The sequence below is a fragment of the Jaculus jaculus genome, chromosome 3 (genome assembly GCF_020740685.1).
Source record: "Jaculus jaculus isolate mJacJac1 chromosome 3, mJacJac1.mat.Y.cur, whole genome shotgun sequence".
Lineage (NCBI taxonomy): Eukaryota > Metazoa > Chordata > Mammalia > Rodentia > Dipodidae > Jaculus > Jaculus jaculus.
Genome location: NC_059104.1, coordinates 56032611 through 56044766, shown reverse-complemented (window position 1 = coordinate 56044766; position 12156 = coordinate 56032611). Strand labels below are relative to the sequence as shown.

At 35.9% G+C, this 12156-nt stretch overlaps 1 pseudogene; it reads right to left on the bottom strand.

The window, feature by feature from the left end:
- Window positions 1-9570: 9570 nt before the first annotated feature.
- LOC101606622 lies at window positions 9571-10395 on the bottom strand (annotated as a pseudogene).
- Window positions 10396-12156: the final 1761 nt, after the last annotated feature.

The window sequence follows — 12156 nt, the reverse complement described above, 5'->3', positions numbered from 1 at the left end:
CTCATACTGACTGACACTACCTACACAAGACCATCATAAGAGGAGGAAAAGACCATGACATCAAAATAAAAGAGAAAATGATTGAGATGGGGAGGGGAAAAATGTGGAGAATGGAATTTCAAAGGGGAAAGGGGGGGAAGGGTACTACCATGGGATACTTTTTATAATCATGGAAAATATTAATAAAAATGGAGGAAAATTTTCAAAAATTAATAAATGCAAAATAAAATATACAGTAAAACATGTCCTCTTATTTCTATTTAATAGAGGGAATGGAAAATAAGATGTTTATACATAGCTTAAGATCATCCATATGGAAATGTAGAAAGCCTCAGATAGCCAAACATATCCTCAGCAAAAGAAACACCTCTGGAGGCATCACCATATCTGATATAAAGCTAGATTACAAAGCCATAGTAATAACAACAGCATGGTACTGGCATAAACGAAGGATTATAGACCAATGGAATAGAATCAAGGACCCAGATTTTGGGTCAAGTAACTACACTTGCTTTATATTTGACAAAGATCCTAACAATATAGGCTGTAAAAAAAAAAAAAAAAAAGACAGCATCTTTACCAAATAGTGCTGGACAAACTGGATAACCATATGCAGGTAATGAAACTCGATCCACACATCTCACCATGTACAACAATCAAGTCCAAATGGATCAAAGACCTCAACAAAAGACTGGAAACGCAGCGACTACTGGAAAAAAATATAGGAGGAACTTTACATGATATAGGAATGGGAAAAGACTTCCTGAACAAAAATCCCAGTTGCACAGGATCTTAAACAATCACTCAACCAATGGGATTACATGAAGCTGAAACCTTTCTTCACATACAAACATATAATAAGCAGTGCCAATAAATTATCCACAGAATGGGAGAACATGTTTGCTAAATATCCAACTGAGAGAGGTCTAATCACTAGAATATACAAAGAACTCAAAAATGTGAACAATAAAAAGTCAAACAACCCACTGAGAAAATGGGGCAAAGAGCTGGACAGGCAGTTCACAGAGGAGGAAATACAAATGGCAAATACACACCTAAGAAAATGTTAATCCGCCCTAATCATCAGGGAAATGTAAATTAAAACAACTATGAGATTCCACCTTACCCCAGTAAGGATACCAAACATTAAAAAATCAAATGAAAACAATTGCTGGTGAGGATGTGGAGAAATAGGAATTCTCATCCATTGTTGGTGGGAATGTAAGATGGTACAACAACTTTGGAAAGCAATATGGAGACTCTTAAAAAAGTTAAATATAGATTTGCCAACATACCAAGTTATTCCATTACTGGGCATGTACCCTAAAAGAGCTGCATGCATTAGTTCAGAGATTTTCTCAACCATGTTTATAGATGCTCAATTTGTTGTAGCTAAGAGCTGGCATCAACACAGATGTCCATAATTAGACAAATGGATAACTAAGATGTGGTATATCTACAGGATGGAATTCTACACAGTAGTAAGGAAAAACAACACAATGAAATTTGAAGAAAAATTGTCAAACCTGGAACAAATCATTGTTAGTGAACTCACTCAATCACAGAAAGATAATCACCACATAGTCTCACTCATCAACAGCTCCTTACCTGAGTCTACCTGAGATGCCGACATACCCAACAAACATCTTGAAGATCAATAAGGTTGGTGGGAAGGAAGGGGAGGGCAAAAAGGGGGTGAGGGGCACAAACTAGACCCCAACAGCAATGGTACCATCAAATTCTATATTCCTAAAGACAGAACAAATGGTTGAACCTTCACCAGGTCCTTAGAGGAACACCTGCATCAGAAGGTCTGGATGAGGGTATGATGAAGACTGACTTTAATCTCCTTTTGTTTTTGTCTCTCTTTCTCCCTCTTCTCTCTATCTTTTTAATATTACTTATCTTTTTCGTTCTTCTCTTCTTGGGCCCTGACCTGTCATTCCCCATACCAGCATGCGGCTATTATCTACAATAAGCTCTTGATCAGAGAGACCTAAAGGTTTCCCAAAAGAAAAGAGATTTTTGTTAGAGTACTTGATGACCCACCAAAGGTTAGTAGTAATACCCTAATGCTGAAAACACCATATGTTGTTGGTAGGTAAAATGGAATGACATAGCAGGAAGCTAGCTGGAAGAGAGTCAGTCCTTAGACAGTTAGCAAGTGTAGTGCCAGAAGATGCTACATAAGCAACTGGGAAAACATGACCAATATCTGTCCAAGCAACTCATGGTCTAAGCTACTCAGCAGCAAACAACATAACATGATGCTCACACAAGTGCAATAGTTATGCACAGCCATGATGGAAAAGGAACTGCTCTTGATTTAGCTAACTCATTTGCTCAGTGTAATGGAACCCATTGCTAGAGCTAAGAAATAAGTCAAAATCACATCCACAAATGAGCCCATTCTCCATTATCAAGTTCCCACCAATCATGGGCTACAAGAGGGCCTACACCTATTAAATTCTCTCTTAAAAAAACACAATGATTATCCCATTTATCTGGTGCTAATTTTACTGTCCATCAGAAAAATTGTTTCTCTTTTTCAGATAGATGCAGATCCTAAGGAGAGAACCACCCCATCATACCTCAAAAGGGCCCCAGCTGAAACTAAGAATAACTGGCAAAACAAGCAAGAGTGCTGTTTTCTTGTTGAACCTGGTACCAGCACAAGGGTTAAGGAGCTAGACACAGAGACCAATCAACTCCTACCAAACCAGGTATCCAGAGACACAGAGCCTCCCAAGACCTCATCACTGAAGTAGACCTAAAATGAATCCAAAATGGCTCAAGGAAATTTGTGGAAGAGGGGTGGAAAAAATGTCAGAGACATGTCAGGGTCATGATACACAGAGACATTGTCTCCTACCCACAACTAATGGCAAATCCCACAATGAACAACCATATTCCCTAACAAAGGAGGGACCCTATGGAGGGGGGAGGGCAGGAAGGAGGCTAACAATAGTACCAACTTGACTGTATTAACTGGGTACAAAACTAATTGAACAAACAAACAAAAAAAATCATCCAAAACCAAGTTCTGATCAGTAAGAGCTAAGATTGAACCAGAAGAAAAGAATATTACCCTCTTGCACTCCAGTTTTCTATTTCAGTAAATAATAGTTAAGGTTAAGTATATAGTTCAGTAATAAATAGACTTAGTAGACAGATTTAATCATCATAACATTGTATATATTCCAGATTTTATTTATGCATATATATATATATATATATATAAATGAAATATATATATATATATATATATATATATATATATATATATATATATATGCCTGAAAGGAGAAAGAAAAAAACTTAGGTAGGAGGCATATTCAGGAAGATGTCAAGAACTTAGGGGAGGAAATGTAAGCTCACAGAATTTAAGTCTTTTTCACAGAAACATGAAATAAATATGAGACATCCCTGCCTCCAACTAGATTAATATAAAATTTTATGTTAATACAACCTCACTCAAAATCCATTTGATGGCTTTTTGTTGTAAATACAAACTATTGATAATATTTATAAAGAGTGATGGAACATTACTGAGGCCCTTGGATTCCCACCAGGAGTAGATGGTAAAACCACATTACTGAAGACTCCACATACTTTGGCTGCAAGGCCATTCAGAAATCCTGCTGGAACAGAGCTGATAACTTCCTCCATGTAGACCAGCTGACAGAAAGCTGGAAGAAGGCATTCTGCATTCAGTTCAATGGGAGAGAGAGAAATCACCAGTGAAGATACTCAATAGTGGATGCTGCAAGCCTTATATTTGTCCATCCAGGCCAAATTAGCTAAGTGGTGCAATAGTGGCAAGTCCGACATGGTGGAAACCAACTGCCCTCTAATTGGACTGGAGGCCCGCTCCATGGGAGCGAATACATGCCTGACTGAAAACTTAAACTGGGGTAGTCATTAGCCTTAGGGGTGAAAAGTCTGCTGCTATCTGGCTAAATGTATATACTATGCTTATCAAACTTCCCAGTAAGCACTTTTCTTAATGTTCATACCCTTATGTTAATGTTACTCTCACTTTTGGTAGAGAATCTTTTCTTTTCAGATGGCAGTGACCTTGGGATGACTCAGAAGGCTGGTGCTGGGAAGAAGAGACCGAAATGCTCAGTACTGTGATATCTCTATCACACCTTCCAAGACTCAGGGTCTATTGTGGAAAAGGTGGTAGAAAGAATGTAAGAGGCAATAGAAGGGTAAGACTCCTTACAACATGCTCCCCCCAGGCACAAAATGGCCTATATATACATGACCTCACAGTGTCTAACACTACCTACACAAGACCCAAGAGGAGGAAAAAATCATGACATCAAAATAAAAGAGATTGACTGAGATGGGGAGAATGAAGTTTCAAAGGGGAAAGTGGGGGAAGGGAGGGTATTACCATGGGATTTTTTTTTTTTTAATCATGGAAGTTGTTAAAAAAAATTGAAAAGAAAAAGAGTGATACAAGACCAAAAATAGCCATCATAATAGTGAAATTGGATAGCAGAGTTAGTCTCAGCATTAACTTTAGGACTTAATATGATGTTGCTATAATCAAGATAGCTTAGTGTTATCAAAAGAATAGACAAATATATCTGGATGTGAGTAAAGAGCCAGTCAGACTTAAAGTCTGAAATCTTTGTACAAAGTACAAAGGGAGTTCCATGAAAGGAATTCTTCTTGATGAAGTTGCTAGGAAAGTGTGTAGATGTCTAGTCTAGGAAAAAAACAAAAAAACTAAAGCCTTCCAATTATAGCAAGAATCAATAGAATCATATATTTAATTTTTAAATTCATTATTATACAGCTTATAGAAAAAGGAAATGTCTAATTCTCTTGCAGCTAGAAATATGTGTTTAGATATGTAACCAAGATTACATTCCTTGAAATTTAATGTTATTAAATTGTTATTCATTTAGAGCAAACATTTCTCATCCAGAGAGCTTGGCACACAACTGTGATTCCAGCACCCAGGAGGCCAAGGCTGGAAGATGACAAGATCCAATCCTGCCTTGGGTACACAGTGAGATCCTGCATTTAAAAATCTATAAAAATGCCTGGTTTGTAAAGCACAATGTCACAGAAATGAAAAGACAATTAAAAACATTGAAAATATTACATAGGTATACATTGGAAAGGTAATATATCTAAAATAAGACAAAAGCATCCTCATAAAATCCAAAATAAGAATCAAAACCCAAGAATACTCCTCTCAAATTAGGAAAACATTAAAATACATACCTTATAAGGAAAAATATAGAGACAGAAGATAAATCTATGAAAAACAATTAAACATTACTTGTTTTCAGGAGGTTGATAATCAAAACCCCATAGGTCGCTTATTTAAGTATATTGGGATTCCAGGAATAACACAGAACACAATCGTGAATTCTGACAAGAATTCAAAAGAACTATATCCTCACTTCTTGAAGCATGGCATGGGAAGTATGACATGGGTTTGTTGAGGTGTTTGTGGTGTTTTTTACACATTTAAACACAGTCATATAATTTAGTAATGATGCTGTTGGGTATTTATCTGATTATCTTGAAAGCACATATTACCACAGAAACTTGCATGCAAAGTGTATGATGCTATTAACTTCATCCATAAATTGATAATAAGAATTCTTTTTAAAAAATACTTAGGAGGAAGAAACATAGATATAAAGGGAATGTTTAAAGATAAATTCTCTTTTAATATGAATGTCTTTAAATAAAAGACATTTGAATTTATTTTATTACTCATTGAGAATTCATCTCCTGAATCAATGAAATAAAAGGATTTAGGTTAATTTTAAATTTCTGTGAAGATACATTGTTCTGTAAGTTTAAGAAGGCATGTGATATACTACAGTACATTATGACAAGAACTTCCAGATGAGTCAGACAGTTGGATTCTGCACCTTTGCATCCTACCATGCCTGGTCTGTGTGATAACATTCCTTTATGAATAAGGGACTTAATTTTTTTCTTAATTAGAAATTTGTTGGCCTGTTACTCAGGGTTTGTTCAGAAATGTTGTGAAAAAAAAAAAAATCCAACCAGAAATGTCACTTCTGTTTACTTCATAAGTATCCTTGTAAATATTTAAAAAAAAAACACTGTTATTGGCATATCTTAAATACTGAATATAGATTGTCATTCCCTATGATGGGACCTCCTTATTCTTAATAATGAATACAAAATATTAGTGATTTTGTTTTGCTTATTTTTCCCCAAAAGGAATCTCATGTGGCATTCAATTATATATATAGATAATCTCCTTTTGCATCTCTCAAAAGAGTTATCTAAAGAATTGAAATATATATAGATATAGATAGATGTAGATATAGATGTAGATACAGATATAATGTATGGAATATGTCTCTGAGCTTTCAAGAACTTTCCTGGGATTTTCATTACCTTATTTAACATGTTCCTTCTTTCTGATATTATGCAAGAAATCATGGCTGATTAATCTCAGACAAGTTGCAAGGCAGGGTGTGTGGGTGTAATAACTGAGCCTCTCCAGGATGGTCTTATCTAGTTGTCATATCTTTTAAAACTAGATTAAAGTATATTTTTAGATATGACACTCACCTGTTTGTTTGTTACATTAATTAAAATTGTCTTCTTGCTATTTGTTAAGAACCTACCACCAGAAGAATTTGGTGAGGTTTTTGTTTTAGCCTATCGAACCTACCCAAAGGCAATAGATATCATTTGCAAAATAATCATAATAACACATTTGCAATTTGATCTTTGTAAAGCTCAATTTGAATGAGAGTATGTCTTTGTTAAAGTTTTCTGATAGTGCCACCAGTATTTCAAAATGTAAGTAACAAGTGTTAAAAAAATATATATATATAAAAGTAACATAATATGGTATGTCAGTAGGAAAGAAAAAACACATTTATTTATATTGTTATTTATAGATTAAAACTCATTTTAGGATCTATAACTTAATTTTGAACTGATCTGGTAATGGTGTCTGATTCATCGGGAGCCTTTCTCACTCTGCCCTTTCTCTGCTTACAGACTTCAGACCTCACGGCTGTGACTCATGTGTGGATCCAGCTGGTTGCTGTTCTGCTGTTATCCAGCTCCTCTAAATAGTCTGTATTCTATATTTTCCCTTCCTAAGCACCTCATTTAGTTATCTCCAATGTTTTCCAGATTTATTCCTCTTCTACTTAATAGCCAAGATTCTTCCTTTTGCAAAGTCCATGCATTATATGTAGAAACCACTGCCAGAGTCAACATCATTGATCACACTCTTTCTCTAACATTATTCTTCAGGCACCATGAACACTCTCCTACATTTACTTACTGAGTATTGAATAAAGAAAATGTTCACCAACCTGTGTTTGTGTGAGAAATAATAAGATATAACTTTGTTTCCCATCACCCTTCTTTGTTACAAGTGATCAATGATTCTCTGCACATGAAAGGGGATGGGTAATATTGGCTGAACTATGGACTCCGCAGCCAGACATGACAAGCTTTAATTCTACCTCTATACTTAAAGTATTTTTGTCTCTTTTAACAGTTTATTGATAAATTCAATGATATGACCCATCAAAATAAATGAATCCCATCAAAATAACTGAACATTGTACTCAACATATTATAAACAACTTAAGAGTTGTGGAATTCCATGGAAACATGGATATAGAATGAAATTTGTTGGAAGCTACCATAGCAAATGAGGATGCTGATATTAGGGAATATTTCACACACACACACATGTATGCACACACATACACATGCATGCACACTCTCAGTCACTCAACTGTACTTCCAAATGTAGGGTTCTGTGAACCATCATCTCTGAAGGACAACACAAAACTCTCCAACTTCAGCATATATGACATTTTCATAGATGTTGGCAAGCCACTGGGCCCTCATTTAGAGAAACATTACTCCAGGGCACATTGATTATAGTGCAGCTATTAACACTAGATTATAGGTCTTAGGAATTATGTTTAGAGTCATCAATACATTATGAATCACAATGTTATTGTTCATGGTTTGAAATATGAATTTACTTTGAATTCTATTCACAAGCATTTGCAATGCTCACGTCTTTGGCATTATGTTGCTGTTTCAATATAGATTTTCTGTTTCATAATTTCATAATCATCAAAGCCAAAGCCTTTTATCAAAGGAATCTGGGGAAAAAGATATCTTTCTTTATGTAACTCAAATAACTCAACCTGTACATATTTACTGTTTGTTTAATTTTAGTATCAAGGAAGTTTAATCTTTCTAGATGAAATTTGAAAAAAAAAATATTAGCTAAACAAATAGCAAAGGTATTAGACATAAAACCCAATGTCATGAAAAATATAATTCTAGTTCAAATTCTCTCATTCTTTGTTATAGGTGTTAATGATGATGTGGGGAAGGGAGACAGAGGACTTTTGTTCTTTAGCAATATAACAGGGACCATCTCACCTTAATAAACCAATGACAACTTTCATAAACCTGCTGCTTTACCAATGATATTATTAAAGAGTAGTGTTTACTAAACACTGATTTTTCATCTCTTGGCACATTTTAAACTTAAAATTACTTACTTAAACATATTCACTGCAGTCTCCTTAACCAGGTTTGTATATTTACTTCTGATTGCTGAGGAGAATACATATACAAAATTACTACAAAGTGGTTTTCTTGACATAAGTTTAGATATACAATTCTTATAATGTCTTCTATAAGATAGTTTTGTCTTGCAGTGTGCTTAAAAGTCCATGCCTTGCACATGCCCAGCAATTATGGAAGGGATGTGTGGAATAATTCCTCACCTAGCTAGGTGACTACATATTCATTTCACTGATGTTCCTCCTAGTAACTGAGTAAGCTGTTCCTTTGCAGTTGGTTCGTTGCAGTACAAGAAGCCTCTCATTCATAAAATAATTCTAAGGATTTGGTTTAGAAACTCAAATCAGGGATGACTTGCAAGATATTTTAAGTGCAATACCACTAATGAGGAATACTAATATCTTTCTATTTTTATGTTGTACTCAGTTTTTGAAAGACAAATAGTTTTAATTAAGCAGAAATCCTTTTATTTACAAACTTCTATTGTTCCACATTTTTTAATTATTTGAGTTTCTTGTAGCTATTTAAAATATTATGTCCTCCATTCTTCATAAACATAAAGTGCTTAGCACAGACAAGTTTTGCCAGAAACTCAGATTCACAACCCAGATATGGGCTTGCTCTCCTGTAAGTTTCTTTTTCCAATTTGCTTTCTTTCATGAATTTTCTTGCATGCTTCCTGTAGAATGAAGAAAATGTATTAAAATAGTTTCATTTAAGGAAACTATACATTAAGAAGCTGATGATTCCATAATATTCCTTATACTGCTTATTATAAGACTAAATGCCTATTTAGTCTACCATATTAGATTGATACTTATAAAAAAAAAAAACTCAAGATGGAGTATGATGCTACCTCATTTTATAGGTTGCAAACTTTAGCAAATATAAGTATAGAGTAGTATTTATTTTGGTGCTTTACTGTGACCATCCTAGTCACAAGGGGAAAAGAAGTAATGTTTTATAGAAGAAAAGTGTTTATTACTATCTGTATGTACAGAAAGCTCCACAGCTTTGGGGCCAGTTGGGGGCCTTTGCCTTTTCCTTCTTGGCAATGCGAGCCACAGATTTTGAACCCAGGACATTGACCCTCCCCCTCCCCTCCCCCCCCAGTGGCGACAAATCTCTTTGTATCTTTCATTGTAATTGGTCCTGATAGCTTCCACCAGTTTAGCTATGGCTCCTCTGTCTTCCCAGTTGATGTGTGTGAAGGCAAAGGTTGCGCATGTCTTCTTGTGGATGAGCCACCCTAGCCTGGCCTTCCCCTTGATGATGCAGCGTGGGACCCCCATCTTGCGACACAAGGCAGGCAGAAGCACTACCAGCTCAATGGGATCTACATCATGTGCGATCACCACCAGCTAAGCCTTCTTGTTCTCCACCAAAGTCGTGACGGTGTTGACCCCCGCTCGAAGGACAGGGTGGCTTAGGCCCCTTTGCCAACAGCTTTTTTCTCAGCCCAGGCCAACAGCCTCTGCTTCTTCTCCTGCTTAGCCTCTGGCCTGTACTTGTGGACAAGCTTCTGCAGCTGGGAACTGTTTGGCGGTTCAAAACCTCGGTGAACCGGTTGATTTCAGAAGGCACTTTCATCGGCTTATACAGCATAGACCATTGCCACCGCAGCCGGATGTAACAGGGCCATTTAACAAAGCTAGTGAGGTTCCTTTAGAGATGAATGCCCTGTCCAATGCCAAAATTCTTGGACCTTTTCTCAAGCATAGGGTTTATGACCTTTTTGGCTTTCTGCTTCTTTGTGACAGAGGCCATCGGGGCCACTTTCCTCCCTTTGGCCTTCTTTCTTTTCGGCATCTTTTTAAAAAAAATATTTTTATTTAATTTATTTGAGACAGAGATAGAGAGAATGAATAGATGTGCTAGAATTTCCAGCCACTGCAGACAAACTCAAGACATATGTGCCACCTTGTGCATCTGGCTTACATGGGTCCTGGAGAATCAAACAGAGGTCCTCTGGCTTTGCGAACAGGTGCCTTAACTGCTAAGCCATCTCTCCAGCCCTCCTTTTGGCATCTTGCTCGGCAGGAAGAGAGAGAAAATAAATAAATTTGATCTCCTTTCAATGTTGTAAAATTTAAGAATGTTATTATTTTGCATGAATGTTCAGGTTACAATTCCTATCCAAAGAAAATTGGCCACCATTGAGCCATTTGTTTCATCTAACTTTAGAAATAACATGTGACACCTGGTTTCCAAATGACAAAATTAATTTGTATTTTAACTGATTTTTAAAATTTCTTCTCTTTGCATAAAGGATGTTTAGTAAACATGTCTTACTTGTGACTGATATCTTGTAATATTAAAGGGTAAACTTAATTAAGTCCACAGATGGCAAAACATAATTGGTGATAATATGTCAGTATAAACTAGAATTAACTGTTTCTAAAACTGTGTCAACACTAAGAACAGTATAGCAGCAATAGCCAGAGTATTTAAGTCTTTGAAGACTGTTACAGTTAATTGCTAATTCAACATCAGATGCCCTAGACTTAACACTCTTTGGGTAATTCTAGCAGTTATGAAATTACATGGTGACTTTGTCTCATATCAGCTGCAGAACGAGAAAAAGTGCTGATTTTTCATGTGCTTAATATGGAGCTATTTTTCTTATAAAATAATTTGAGACACTACCTTCTGAGAAATGGAGAGGAGGATGGCATAGCATTTCCTTTGGATGACTAGTGTCATGAAATTACTTGGATTTTGTGATTCTGTCTGCTACTGGCCTGACCTCATTTGATTGTGATAGTATGAGCAAGTGTAGAACAAAGAGTAATGGCCAGACAATACCTTGAAGGAATAAGATAACAAAATGCTTTTTTAAAGATTGTGTTATAATGACTTCAACAAGGTCTATGAATATGGAAATTAAATTAATCAGATTAGGAGATACCTAGAAAGTTACACGTTTACAAAGATGAGTACAAGTACCTAAAAACAGTGGCCATGTATGGAATTTTTTTTTTTAAAGTTTTTTGGTTCATTTTTTATTTATTTATTTGAGAGCGACAGACATAGAGAGAAAGACACATAGAGGGAAAGAGAGAGAATGGGCGGGCCAGGGCTTCCAGCCACTGCAAACGAACTCCAGACGCGTGCGCCCCCTTGTGCATCTGGCTAACATGGGACCTGGGGAACCGAGCCTCGAACCAGGGTCCTTAGGCTTCACAGGCAAGCGCTTAACCGCTAAGCCATCTCTCCAGCCCCATGTATGGAATTTTTAAAAAAATCATGCAATACAGATTATTAATGGCTCTATGACAGTCTTTTCATTAATATTAAAATGGTCTCTAAAAATGTAGAATGTACCTAAATTTAAGGAAAAAATGTGTTGAAGATATGTACCTATGTACCACTTAAAATACATATAATTACACAAAATTATGTTCCTAACCTCTCTTCTAAAACTTTTTACTGTTATTTTTTCTGATGTTTCTGTTTTCTCTCAGGTATTTTCCCCATGATAATCTAAACATATTTATCTATCTGGATAATACAGTATGAGGCTCCTGCAACACTATAATGTTGATTAAATTATCAGAGAAATGGCTGGAG